At 43.7% G+C, this 14,205-nt stretch overlaps 1 protein-coding gene across 5 annotated transcripts in view; it reads left to right on the top strand.

Annotated features, from left to right (window-relative positions):
- STX11 (syntaxin 11) overlaps positions 1 to 14,205 on the top strand; it is a 40,626-nt gene that overhangs the window by 22,973 nt on the left and 3,448 nt on the right. The window contains exon 3 of one of the 5 annotated variants that reach the window (XM_077350911.1): positions 11,663 to 11,735. The exons of 3 other annotated variants lie outside the window; for them this stretch is intronic. The gene's annotated coding sequence lies outside the window, so the exon portion shown is untranslated. Of the gene's footprint in view, positions 1 to 11,448; positions 11,736 to 14,205 lie in introns of those variants that run through there. One more of the 5 variants, XM_077350902.1, reaches the window with a different exon arrangement.

The raw sequence follows: 14,205 nt of genomic DNA, 5'->3' as shown, positions 1-14,205 counted from the left end.
TGGTTGTGTAATTTTATACATTCAGAGTTTTATTAATATTATAACAGGAAGTCAAGAAAAATCCCATAATTTCCATTGAACCCTGTGCTGAAATACTTATGTGGATGCAAACCCATTGAATCCTAGAAAATATGGGCATTAGCATGTTGCTGCAGATTTACAAGGTAGAATAACCATGGGGGGAGGCAGGAATATAATCCAAGCATGGAAAGTGAATAAAAGCACCTCTAAAATATTTACCCCCAAATTCAATTAAAATCCTCTTTTGCTTCTTTCTCTATTACTTTACTTTACCTCAACTTTTTGTAGGCTAAAAGCCTTAACAAAATTGCTGATCTTTCTAGAAGGTGAGCTTGCAGTTGAAATTATTTTAATTTCTGTGCTCGAGCTTTCTCCTTAGTGAGGTTGGGGGGGGGGACTCAAAGTGGCTTGTATCATTCTCCTCTCCTCCATTTTATCTTCACAGTAGTCCTGAGAGGAAGGTTTTGTTGGACAATGGCAAAGTCATCCAGTTAAATTCTGTGACAAAACTGCTACCTAACTATCTAATTCTATATCTTAATTTGTAGTTTTAATATAGCTTTTGTGGCTTTTCTTCACTCTAGATCTTTGTATAGTTCAGTTGATACAATATTTCTCAATGTGCGGGGGTGGAAGTTCTTCAGGGGTCAGAATTTTCTAACATGTGAGACATGACCTCATCAGAGTCATCAGTCTCTAAAGTCTACAGGCCTGTTTCCTCAGGTGGGGAAGAACGCGAACTGGAAAAGTAAATGGCGGAGGGAGAAAGAGAATAGGCACAAAGAATTTCAAGCTGGACTTAGGGATGGGAGTAGCACAAGAACATGTAACCTCAATGGGCAAAACATATCAGGAAATGTAAGTTTCATAAGGAAGAATGTATTTCTTACCTAAAATAATTTGCAAGCTACTATGAAAATTGTATTTGGGTCTTCCCAGAAATAGGAAGTGAATGTGGCCCTGATTTGGGTTGGGGCCTCATGAGGGAAACGTAGTTGAATTCTTCTGTTGTACATAGTTTGTACAGTTGAAACTAAGGGCCATTCCGCACAACTGCCAATGTAGCTAAATGTTAGCGCTATTGTAAAGCGCTACAATTAATAGTGGCAGGTCTTGACAATGCACACAGCCATTTCTAGCAGAAAAAAGGCTCTCCCACTAGCGCTGTTTTCGTTACCCACAAGTTTCCAGTCTTGCCGGAATTGCAGCAAAGGAGGCAATATTTTTCCACGCTTCTTCCCGCCCCTGGCCATCAATCAAAGAGAACAGCCAATCAACTGTTGTGTTCGTGCTCCCGGAAAGCCCCTTTCCCTTTAAAATCTGTTTTTAAAAAACCCGAAAACACCAGTAGCAACGAATATTTGTTCATTCGATGTTTCAGAAAGAACTTTTTTGCTGGCGTAGGAGCTGGCGCTTAATCGTTTACATGCTCTTCAAGTAAACCCCCCCCCCCGATGGGTGCAATTTCTGGCCGAAAATAACAGGCAGTGTTGAACAGGGGGCTGTATTGTGCTTGGAAAGTTTAAAAACAATTGCAGAAGGGAGCTTTGTTTTACTGTTAAGCACTTCTGTGGGGGGACTTCAGCTGAAGAAGCCTCACTTATTCGTTGCTTTCGCTGGTTTAAGGGGGGGGGCGATTGCGTCTCCGGAAGCTCGGGAGCACAAGCTAGGGAGGGACATTTTTTCTACCGCTATATTGAGAACACACATATCTTTTTCGGATGTGTTGCAGGTTATTCTCAGGAGTGAAGCGTTTTTTTAAGGGGGAATCCACTTTTTACGATTCCCCGAAAAGCGCTACATCGAAGCGCTGTTTGCGGGAGTGTTGCAGGAATGTTGCAGCTCGTGTATGATGTCGTGCATAATGTTAAAAAAATAACGTTACACAACAGTTAGATTTCAGCAACATTAGCGCTGTGCAGAATGGCCCTAAGTCTTCCTCACACATGTGTTTTTATTAGACTAGGAAGGAAAAAAGGTGGGAGTCTTTGTTTAAAAACAAAACAAAAAAACCAGTTCTAATAACAGCTTGGTGGTGGGTCAGTGGCTAAGCTGGAGTAGACTTAAGCTTTTCCCTCTTAGTGAGAATGGTGGTGTGAAACAGGGACCTGTATAGCTGGCTTTTATTTAATTGATTTTTTTCTTCTACCGGAGCTATACTGAATTGGGGTATACTTGCGATTACTGTGGTTTCACACATGCCCTGAATTAACCACTAAGCAAAATAAGCATGTGCTTAAGGCAGAGGTCTCCAACCCCCGGTCTGCGGACCGGTACTGGGTCGTTAAGGCCATGGTACTGGGCCGTCAGAGGCTGCGTCTGCCTTCCCCTCCCCCCGCAGCGAGAGCCGCCACGCGTGCGTGTTTGCGCCCTCTGCTGGCGAAAACGTGCATGTGTGGCTGTTCTGCGCATGCGCGTTAGCGCCACCTAGTGGCGAAAACGCGCATGTGCTGCAACTGCGCGTGCGCATTTACGTGCAGCTGCTGTGGCCGGGCCGCCGGCTCTCTCCCACCCTCGGAGGCGGTCCCCGACTACAAGAAGGTTGGGGACCACTGGCTTAAGGCACCAAGAAAAGGAGGATACCAGGGAGGGTTTTTGATTTGATTGTTTATTGCTACTTATTGTTAAAAAAAATTGATAGTTTATATTTAATTTAGTTGTGGGGTCTGGCCTGGGGAATGACTTGGAAAAACACTGCATTTTTAATCTTATTTCACTTTCAGCACTTATAAAGTCTTAATGTCTTGTCATTTAAGCAATGGGAAGTCTGAGAGGCACCATTGTTGGGCTGTCTTTAGGGCATCATACTGTTGTTGCCTGCTCTCCTTGTTCACTGAATTTATGTTTCCATGTAGATACAAAATATTACTCCATTAATTTCTGCTCCATTTCCCCTCTCCAACTCTACCCTAGAGTAGATGCTGTACTTTCTTCCATATAAATGAATATTTCTCATAATTGCAAATGGTAAAGAGTAAATCGCAATACTTAGGTGAGTGTAATAGTTTTTCCACATAAACTGGCCATGGCTTAGGGAATCTAACAGAGGAATGAAGTGTGTAAGCAAACAACCAGGTGTGCTGTATCCTTAAGATCCTCATCATTGTTTCTTCTGTACCATGATGCCTACAATGATGTATTCCTAAATAGACTGAAGTCTGAGAGATTCTGTTTACAGAATAGTTGACAAAATGTGTTTCCTCACAATTTTTGACATATCATAGCAGCAGTTGTGTATTTCCATAGGATAAGCTGGTGGTTCAAAAACGTGTTGATGTCCTTCAAAAATTGCAGTTACCAGCTTTTCTTAAATTGTATTTTGAGTTAGTAATTACTGTTTTGTGCAGAAGGAAAAATACAAACTAAGGAAATACTGTTTTTATGGGTAAATACAATTTGAAAGGGTTTATAACTTTATGTAAAGTTTCAGTATATTTATAATGTAGTATTTTTAAAGAAGTTGTAACTGCCTACAGTGCAGTTATGTAATGGTAAGGCACTACTTTATTCAAATTACCATCTTTCAGAAGGAACATCTTGTATAATTGGCAGGCTGCCTGCAAAGTTTACACATAGGCCTTCATAGACTTCTGCTATAGCCAACTTGGTGTAGCAGTTAAGAGCAGTGGCTTCCAATCTGGAGAGCCAGGTTTGATTCGGTACAACTCCACATACAGCCAACTGGGTGACCTTGGGCTAGTCACAATCCTGTTAGAACTGTGTTTGCTGAACAGTGCTGTCAGAGCTCTCTCAGCCTCACCTATCTCACAGGATGTCTGTTGTGGGGAGAAGAAGGGAAGGCTATTGTAAGCTGCTTTGAGACTCCTTTGGGTAGTGAAAAGTGAGCCATAAAAACAACTCTTCTATTTTGTTGTTTTTTCATGCATTCAAACTAATGATCCTGATCTTCCAATAAACTTAAAGCAAGGGACCCCAATGTGGTGCCTGTGGGTGCCATGGCACCTGCCAATACCATTTCTGGCACCCACTAAGTGTTTTTAGGAAATGGGAGGGGCCAGGTAGAGCTTTTGCCCAACAAGGCTTCTGATTGACTATTGGAGAATTTATTGGCTGTGCAGATTTTTTTTTAAATGTTGCTTTGGCAGCTGCTACAACAGTACAATGATCTACCAGTCTGTATTATTGAAGTCAATCTATGACAATCATTTTGTGGATGGCTCTGCCTTCTGCAGCAGCTATTTTCCTATTGTGTCCATCATGCTGTATTTGAATTCCAGACATGCCTGTAAGCTCAAAAGGGTTGAGGACTCCCAGCTTAGGGAGAGTCACTACCCCCCCCCCAAAATGGCAACAAACACTATTTACAATATAAAACAGGACTTTGAAAAAAAATCCCTTCAGTCATTCTTCAAGCACTATAGGTTTATAGTTTAAGAACAAAATCTAATGTAGCCTTTTTCTTTCCAGAAAAATACAACCATTAAATAATACCTTTAGATCTTACTTGAAACTCCCCATGGATTCAACATATGCATATCCCTTTAGAAAAACACACAAGAAAATTAAGTGAGAAGAAATTTAGATACGAAGCTTTACAAATTCAACTTCAGATCTGTAAACAAAGCATATAGACATATTTAAGTTCAGTTCAGCATCCTAGTCAGAATAGCCCTCCGTTTCTCACATTCATCTAACTTTTTACCATGTAACATGCAAGTTAGTTAATTGCACATGTTCCTTTAGTTTCTCCGACCACTCCTCTTTATTTGAGGTGATGTTCCTTTAACATTTTCTAGCAAAGGATAATCTTCCAGAGATTACAACATTTAAAACCAGTTGTTTGTTTGTTTTTCTATACTGCCCTGTCCAGGAGACTGGCTGAGGAAGGTGAACAAGTGTCCTTGGAAAGGAAGTCCACATAATTCAACAGGAAACTTTAAGGGGCATATCTGTATTCCTTCATGGGCTAGGGGAAGGAGGGAAACAGGAACTCAGGATACGTTCTGTTGCTTTGACAATGGGAATCCCACTATCTTAAAATCTACAGGTACTCCTTTGTTATAAATTATTGTTAATTGAGAATGTGAGGCATACACAAAGGAAAAATAATTAAGATGGTCTGAGAGTTTGTGATTGGTAACTGTCGAAACGTTGTGTTAGTACTCATGTGATAATGTTTTTCATGATGTAATGGACACTTGTGAATATTGTATTCATGAGTTTTAAAGTCACTTGACAATATGTGCCCAGTAGCAATAATGTGGTGAGTAGTTACATAATGTATTCATAACACTGAGTCAGTGCTTAGTAATCTCACCTGCATACTCCACCGTTTAGCTGTTAGGAGTAAAATAGTGGTTAACATAGAACTGTAGAGGCCATATTGTATGCTCCGCATTATGCAAGTTGTATGTGTGTGTTTCAGGGTTACTGAAAGAAATAGATGAGGGTATTTAGGCCCTAGCTTCCAAGAACAATAATTAAAACAAGACACTTGTATTTTCACTTGTTTAATTACAGTAATCTGGATGCATTTTGTGTGACAATACACATAATTTCTAGAACATAAATAGTTGGACTAAATTGTACAAATTAATGCCATTTTCTCTTTCCCCATCTTCCACCCTCCATTCTACTAGCTATAATTTCAAGTAATAGTCCCCTTTTAATGAGCTGGCTGTCCAATGAACATACACTGTCTCTTGTGATCATATAATTGTATGCCCCTACAGACACCTTCATACTGATTTCACTCCTTGAAGAAGTAATAACATTTCTTATCTTGAGTTCTGAAATACAGTTTGATAAGATGGCACTCAAGAGATATACAGGTCTGCTAGAATTAATCTTTTAAAAAGTCTTTAGCTTTCTACTTCTGCTGACTTAGATGAAACCCTTTTGCCAGGATCATAAAGATTCCCGAGGAAAGTGGTCTTGTGCACTCTGCAAGACTTATCAGGGACCCTTTTTCAATCATGTTTCAATTGTTATTCCCCAAAGCTGGGTAATCTTTAGGAGTAGCCTACAATGCAGCCCAAGGACCTGCAGGGAGTGATTCTTCTTATAGCTGGATGTTCAAAAGAGCCAGAAAGGTTGCAAATGATATTGCTAAATGAACTACATTGCAAAAGCCATGAACTTCAAGAACACAAACCTGCCGTTCACCTCTCCTCATTGCAGGAAGCCACACAGCTCCTCCCACCCTTCCAGATGCAGAAATGGAGGTAGTGCCTTTTGAAGTCTAACAGGAAAACATCTCTTCCCCCTATACTCAATGATTTTTCATAAGCACTTGAGACCTGGAAGACAGTATATATTCTTTGTTGACCCTGAAGGGACACTTTAAAAACTAGTCCAGCAGGACAGTTTGAACTGATAGTCTTTGTCTTTCATACAAAGTGAAACATCTGTTGCTAATTACTTGTGAGTCCTGTCTGACTAGTCCTGGTGTCACCAGGTAGGAAATCCTAAATCTAAATAAACATTGTTGTAAACAAAGCCATCTAAGGTATGACCTCATCAATATTCCCATAGAACGTCTAGAATTGAATTTAGAGATTCACAAATCTTGGCAAGGCTTACTAGCCAGCATTGTTTGTAGTGGCCACTGACTCTTCCCAAAGAAGTACTGTAAAGACCTGAGGACAAGAAAAAAGGGCATGCTCTAATTATATAGCCAGTGGGCATTCAGGGAAATCAGGATGGAAGTGGTTCAAGTTCCTCTTGCAGCTTTGATAACACTTCAACAGATATTGGAGAACTGGGAGAAAAGAGCTGTATTGCTTGTGTTTGGCAAACTCTCCACTTGTAATGGCTAAGCCCTCTTTCTCCAGTGGTCGCTGTGTTGGTTAGGGCAGTGGTCTCCAACCCTTTTATCACCGGGGACCGGTCAATGCTTGACAATTTTACTGAGGCTTGGGGGGGGGGTAGTCTTTTGCCTAGGGACGTCACCGCTGCCTGAGCCCCTGCTTGCTTTCCCGCCAGCACCCCTGACTTCCCGCCAACCACTGGGGAGTATTGCCAGCAGCAGCTGCACAGTGCCACGCTGAGGGGGAGCCCCAGCCATGGCAGCTGCTGAAGAGTACCAAAGGTGAGCCGGCGGCAGAGTGGCAGGGCAGCCCCCGAGGCAGCAGCTGGGGAAGGAGGACGATGAGGAGCCATGACCCGGTACTGACTGATCTACGGACCACAACCGGTTCGAGGACCTGTACCGGTCTCCAGACCGGGGGTTGGGGACCGCTGGGTTAGGGAACATGCTAGTTTACCTTTTGTTGGACAATGGCAAAGTCAAGAGGTGACACTAATCTCTTGTGCTAGGATGGGATGGGGTAGAGATCTATTCCTTTCCCTAGCATTCTCAGCAGTTCACACAGAACTGAAAGGGGAGGAGTACTTTCTTGTTAAGAAATTCATATTTCTACTCCCAATAATTTCAAGGTGATTTACCCAGAATAAAAACAGTAACAGAAATAAAATATATTTAAACAGGATGTCCCAGTTTGAAAATTTATCACAATGATCTTAATTATAACCACCTTATGAAAGCTTAAAACTTATAACTATTAATAAAATAGTTATTTTTAATCAATTACTACTTGAAATAGAATCTTCTTGTAGTTTTGTTAGCCCCTACTCCCTGCCAGTAGTAGTATCTATTATGCTGTAAGCCTCTGCCGTTAATGAAGCCAGTGGTGTTTGGTCAACAAAATAGGTGGAAAGAATTATTAGCTGACCTAATCTGATGAATAAAAGTATGCAGGGGAGAATCTCTTGCCCTGGGGGAAGACCAATGAGTGGCTTTGTGGACCCTGGTTAAATTAGGCAGTAGGTCTTGTCTTTCCTTCAGGGTCACATAGTAGTGAAGACGATTATTGCAGTGTGTTGAGATGCTCTTAGCCATTAAAAGAATCTCCTCTCTTTAGATACTTCAGTTATCCAACATTTGACAACAAGGGATAGCTGCTGTTATCCCTGATAAGTTGATGCATAAATGAGAATGAGTTCTCATGTGTAAGTAGAATACTAAACCATGTAGCCTTGGTAACTGCAGTTGTGGCTCTGAACACATTGCACTATCCTGCAATCCTTCTCCTTGATATCTAACTCTCAGTTGCAAGGAAATCTTGGCATGGAGGAATCATAGAATCATAGAAACATAGAGTTGGAAGGGGCCACACAGGCCATCTAGTCCAACCCCCTGCTCTACGCAGGTTCAGCCCAAAGCATCCAAGAAAAGTGTGTATCCAACCTTTGTTTGAAGACTGCCAGTGAGGGGGAGCTCACCACCTCTTTAGGCAGCCTATTCCACTGCTGAACTACTCTGTGAAAATCTTTTTCCTGATATCTAGCCTATATCTTTGTATTTGTAGTTTAAACCCATTACTGCACATCCTTTCCTCTGCAGCCAACAGAAACAGCATCCTGCCCTCCTCTAAGTGACAACCTTTCAAATACTTAAAGAGGGCTATCATGTTCCCTCTCAACCTCCTTTTCTCCAGGCTGAACATTCCCAAGTCCCTCAACCTATCTTCATAGGGCTTGGTCCCTTGGCCCCAGATCATCCTCGTGGCACTCCTCTGTACCCTTTCAATTTTATCCACGTCCTTCTTGAAGTGAGGCCTCCAGAACTGCACACAGTACTCCAGGTGTGGTCTGACCTGGTATAAGTACAGTTCAGATGCAGTTTTTCCCTCCTCATTTGTTGGTTGTGAAAACAAGTCTTGCTGCTGCAGAGCAAAATCCTGGGAATTATCTGCCATCCCTTCCACTACTGTAATTAACCACATCATTCATCACAAGGAGCACATGGTATCATGTGAAACAACCAGTTTTATACTCCTGGGGCACCTTGAGATTGTAAAGTAGCCTATTGTGAGATGAGCTCTAGTAGACAAAAGTGGAAAGAAGGGCAGTACTACTTAGCCACCAGATCACTTATCCTTGTGTTCAACACTCACTGTTGTTTATCCTGAGTCTCCATTTGAATATTTAAAGTTCTGGTCCATCTAGCTGTCCCAGCCACACCACATTCCATGCTATGAAGAGCCAGTGTAATGTAGTGGTTATAGTGCTGGACTAGGATCTGGGATCAAATCCCCAAATTGCCTTGAAGTTCACTGGATGATCTTGGGCCATTCATCTTCTCTTAACCTAACCTGGCTCACAAAGTGGTTGGAAGGATAACATAGGGAAGGGAGACATATATGAGCTGACCTGAACACCTTGGAGGGAAGTTGGGATAAAAGTGTATTAAATAAATTCCTGGGGCCATTCCCCACCAGATTTAAAAAGTGAGTGTCTTACCATTTGCAAACACCACATTTTTGGCATTTTGCATGATGTCATAAACATCCAGCATTACGTCTGCAAACCGGCAGCTACATCCTCCATTTTAAAGCGCTTGCAGGGGAATCCACAAAACTGGATTACCCCTGCCATGTAGCACTAGCAGGATGAGAGCAACCAGCAAGACACTTGCACAAGACACGTGCGTTACCAAAGTGGCTGAAGTAGCAAGATTTCCAGCTCCAGTGCCTGCCCTTGAGCCCGCCTCCCTCTCTCTTAACCCGGAACAGGGTTTTCTTTTAAAAAAAACTGCCTGGAGCAATGAATAGACACACAGTCGCCCAGGCAGAGCACAAAGTAAACTTTTCCCCACCAGTTTGCCCATAAAGCATGCCTCTTCCCCACAAAAAGAAAGTCCACCCCACCAACTTTTTTTAAGCTTCAAGGTTCTGGATTGCATTGAAAGGAGCCCTATGCATCCATGAATAAACACATATGTGTTTAAACAAATAAGTTTCATTTTTAAAAAATAGTGGGCATCACAGTCCCTTTAAAAGAGGGAGAAAGGTGATTGGCCACCTGTCTTGATTGACAGGCGGAAGAGAGGAGCGTATCTAACACATTCCCCTCTTCTGCCATTTCAATCAGGTGTGCCAAAAGCCAGGAAGCACGAGACAGCAGCAGAGGAGCCATCAGGTGAGGAATTCCAGGAGGCATGCAGTTTTTAAGTGTTATGCCATTGCGCTGGCGTAAGACTTTTTTTCCTGTACGGAATGATCCCTAATATTCTTGACTTAAGACAAAGGTGATTTTTTTAAAGGAAAGGGGGAAAGCACATAGTACCCACAGGAAGGTCCCTTTGCTAAATGGTGAGCTTTAAAAAGGGGCAGTATCTAGTCTTTTTACTTTAAAATCTGTAAAGAAACATAGAGCTGGATATGATCCCAAAGGTAATCTAGTCCAACTCCCTGTACAATGCAGGAAAGCTACTCTACTCCATTAGTGATCCCTGCCCTACACCCAGGGGAAGGCAGTGTTTTACCCAGTTGGCTGATAATAAGTAAAGCTGCTACTGACTTTCAGTGCTCTGAATGAGTGTCATGACACTATGATGACTGAATTGTAGTTTAATATTTATATTAAGTCGTGTTCTCAATTGTGAAAATAGTAATCTCAAAGCATAATGCATTGCACTGGCTTAACCTTGAAAAATAGCACTTTCTGCCTCACAAAGAAAAGTTGGGACCAACAGATATTTGCTGCAGAGATACAGTTGCAACAGAGAGAGAATGACAAACACAGATTTTACATGTTCTATTGACTAGCCCTTTCCACTCCTTTCCTCAGATCTGTACTTGCTCTTGGTAGTGAGCTTGTCTTATTGTCCATCCCCCATTAGTTTCCTCAGATAAATGCATGTTACACATTTACTTTGCAACTAGATATACTGCATACATAGTATATTTCTTTCATTCAAAGCCTCAATCACGTATGATCTGATTAAAGCCAATGCTGCCCGAAATAACTAACCAACCAGGTATCCCTGGTATTCTGTGGTTGCAGTCAAATTGCAACATATCCTATTCCAGTGTCTAAATCAGCCTTGCAAGCATTCCACAAATGCAGCTTGTGGCTGTGATTCGGCGTTCACACGGAAGCTATTTCATTCAGTTCTTATGACTATAGGTTTACCTAAGAACTTGGGAACCAGAAGGCACACTGAGAGTCTGTTTTGAAAGCTTTTCTTGCATACACAAAGCTCACATTATTCTCTGCTTTGAACCTGCCTGCTATGCATGGCATTACACAAAGACTGTCTACAAGGTATGTGATAATTTAAAACTGCCTTAACCTTTTCCAGCATATATTTTAATATCTGTAACATGCTATTGCATGTGAGAAACTAGTTTTTATTTTTTATAGAACCAAAGCAATACTCCACACACTCATTGGCTATCGCCTTCTTTCTCCTCAATTGGTGATCATATCTTCCAGGTACTTTTATGTCATTACATGAATTATATTTATTTTATTATATTTATATACCTCCCTTTCTTGTGGTTCAGGGCAGTTTACATTAGAACTTTCATAATACAGTACATAATACAGTGCAAAACATCTTGATTTGAATGTTTAGCATTTTCAACAGTAAGAAGAATTTGTATCAACTTTCATGATATGGTATAGAACAACTTGTTTTTTGCCAGTCCAATTTGACAGTCAACAATGGGACTCAATTTTGTTGCACTGTGGATTTGGTTCTTCTTCTGTGGGTGCAGTTAATGGTGGGAGGGGCCTGTGGGCTCTAGTTGATGGCGGTTCACTTGCCTCAACTGAAAGACCGGTGGAAGAGCTCCATTTTGCAGATCCTGCAAAATTGTTTTTGCTCCAGCAGGGCCCTGATGTTATTTGGGAGCTCGTTCTACCAGGTGGGAGCCAGGACAGAGAAAGCCCTGGATCTGGTCAAGGTAAATGAAATTCCCTGGGGCCAGCTTGTTGGTGTTAGTGGAGTGTAGTGTTCTCTGTGGGGGAATGGGTAGAGAGGTGTTTTGGGAGAGGGAGTACAAAGGAGGGGGTGACATGGGGAAGAAATAAATTTTATCTTGGGTGGTAGGTAACTTCTTCCTGGAAAGTGGGAGCAAATGAGGTGTGGAAAGCATCATGCAGGGGTGCAAGACGTAGAGAAAGCATCTGGTGCTGGACATGAAGTCACCACTGAATATCAGTACAGGACTAGCTCTGGTGAGTCAGGGCAATAGTCCAGCAATATCCTGTGTCACACAATGGCCAGCAAGATGGCCTTAGAAGCCAAAGTTTTCCCCTGTTGTTGCCCCACAGCACTAGTATTCAGAGTTGCTGCCTCCAAGCATTGAGGTTCTACCTAGCTGTCATTGCCACTGATAGAACCAGTGTGGTATAGCAGTTATTGCTGGACTGGGATCTGGGACAAACAGATTCAAACGCTCACTCTGCTATATAAGCTTGCAGGGTAACCTTGGACCAGTCAGACACTGAACTTATCTCAAAGGGTTGTTTTGAGGCTAGAATGGCAGAGAGGAGAGTTATGTAAGCCACCTTTGGTCCTCATTAGGAAGAAAGATTTGGTATCAATAAAGTAAATACCATCTGTAAACCGCTCCACGGGAGCGGTATAAATAAAAGAGTAAGGGGTAAGTGGGAGGAGAAAGGGGCGGGGCAAGTCCGGGATAAAAACTCGAGGGGGCGAATTGGAAGACGCAAAGCGCCTTCCAATTGGCCCCTCAGTCCACTGCCAGCCTCTGCCCTCACCCCCTCCCCTCTAAGGCACTACAGATCTGCAGTCCACGGATTATGTCACGGCGGTCTGAGGGGCATCCTCGGGGCCTGACACTGCCGCCTCTCTCCCGGGGTGCTCCTGGCTACCTGCTCACTAGCCCCACTGGCCCTTTCTTTGTTCACCGGTGCTGCGGAGGTTCCATCGCCAACCACCCTGCGCAGAATTACCCCCCTCCTCCCCAACGCTCCCCATATTACTTTTGACACTCCCTGCAAAAATGGCTGTTTTGAGCACCTTAAAAAAAAAAAAAAAAGCCTTACGGGAGGGGAGGGGGCGGCGGAGAATGCAAAAAGATTTCCAACCAACCTTGGTACTCATGAATACTTTTGCAGTCCCTTGGGGAAGCTGCTTGGAGAAAAGAGCTCCTGTGGCAATCTCCCAGCGGCCGTTACTTTTGAGAAACGGTGTGGGAAAGAAAGCGAGAGAAGTTAGCCCCGCACTTCTTCAGCGGAAAGCTTCCTGCCCCCCTTCTGACTTTCTCGGCCTTTCACTGCTCTGAATCCGAGGAGTTGTGCCGGCAGCGAAGGGAGAGAAAAGAGGCAGCTACTTAAAGACCAGAAAGAGGAGAGAAGGGGGCGGGAATACCAGCCTCCGCCTTCACCCCTCCCCTCTAAGGCGCTACAGATCTGGAGTCCATGGGTAAACTGCAACAACCCTGGTGCCCTGAGTTTCGCAGGACAAGCAGCAACACAGTCCTGGGGAGGGGTGCCCCTTTCACGACCTCCATTCTCGCGGAAGATCCCCTCCTGCCCCCTGAAGAGCGGCAGCTGCCTTTTCCTGCCTTTTTGCTGGTGGTGCCCAGAACCTGGGCCCAGTGGCAGGTGGCTGCGCAGTCTCTTTAACCATTTGGGCTCCCTCCCTTCCCCCATTTCGCCACTGCCAGTCAGTCCCTGTGTGAGCAAAAGGGCTTCCTCTGCAGGGAAGGCAGGGAAATGCTGGGTGGCTGGAGGCGGCGGCGGAGAAGTGCGGCGCCAGCAGCCTCCACCACCACTGCCACCACCCCCACCGCCTGGCCCTATCCAAGAGCACCGACAGCCCGTCCCCTTGCACCACACTGATGGCCGCGATGGGGCAAGGCGGCGAGGCCTCCCCGGGGCCCTGAGCTCCACCACTGTCGCCTCGAGGCAGAAAGCAGAGAGAGAAAGCACAGGGAAAAGGAAGGAGGGGAGGAAGAACAGCAAGGGAGATAAAGGGACTGAAGAGATAAACAAAGAAGGAAAGAAAGTAAGACTGTTAGAAGGCAAAGGGATGCATGGGAAAGACAGAGAAGATCCATGGATGGGTGGATGGATGCCTGGAAGGATAGAAGGGAACATGACAGAAACACACAGAGACAGAGAGATAGAGGCAGCAAGAGAGAGAGAGAGAGAAAGGAAAACAGGAAGGAACGAAGGCAGGAAGGAAGGAGAGAGAGGGAGATAAAGGGATGGGAGAAATACAGGGAGAAGGACAGAAAGTAAGACAGTTAGAGAAAGACATGGATGGGAGAGAGAAAGGAGATACAGCCATGGGTGGATGGCTGGGTAGAAGGATAGGAGGATGGAAGAGAAAAAGACAGAGAGAGATGAACAGAGATGGCTAGATAGAGGCAGAGGCAGAGAGAAACAGACACAAAGGAGATA

The sequence above is a fragment of the Paroedura picta genome, chromosome 1, assembly GCF_049243985.1.
Source record: "Paroedura picta isolate Pp20150507F chromosome 1, Ppicta_v3.0, whole genome shotgun sequence".
NCBI classification, from domain to species: domain Eukaryota; kingdom Metazoa; phylum Chordata; class Lepidosauria; order Squamata; family Gekkonidae; genus Paroedura; species Paroedura picta.
This window is presented reverse-complemented; position numbering and strand designations above follow the sequence as displayed.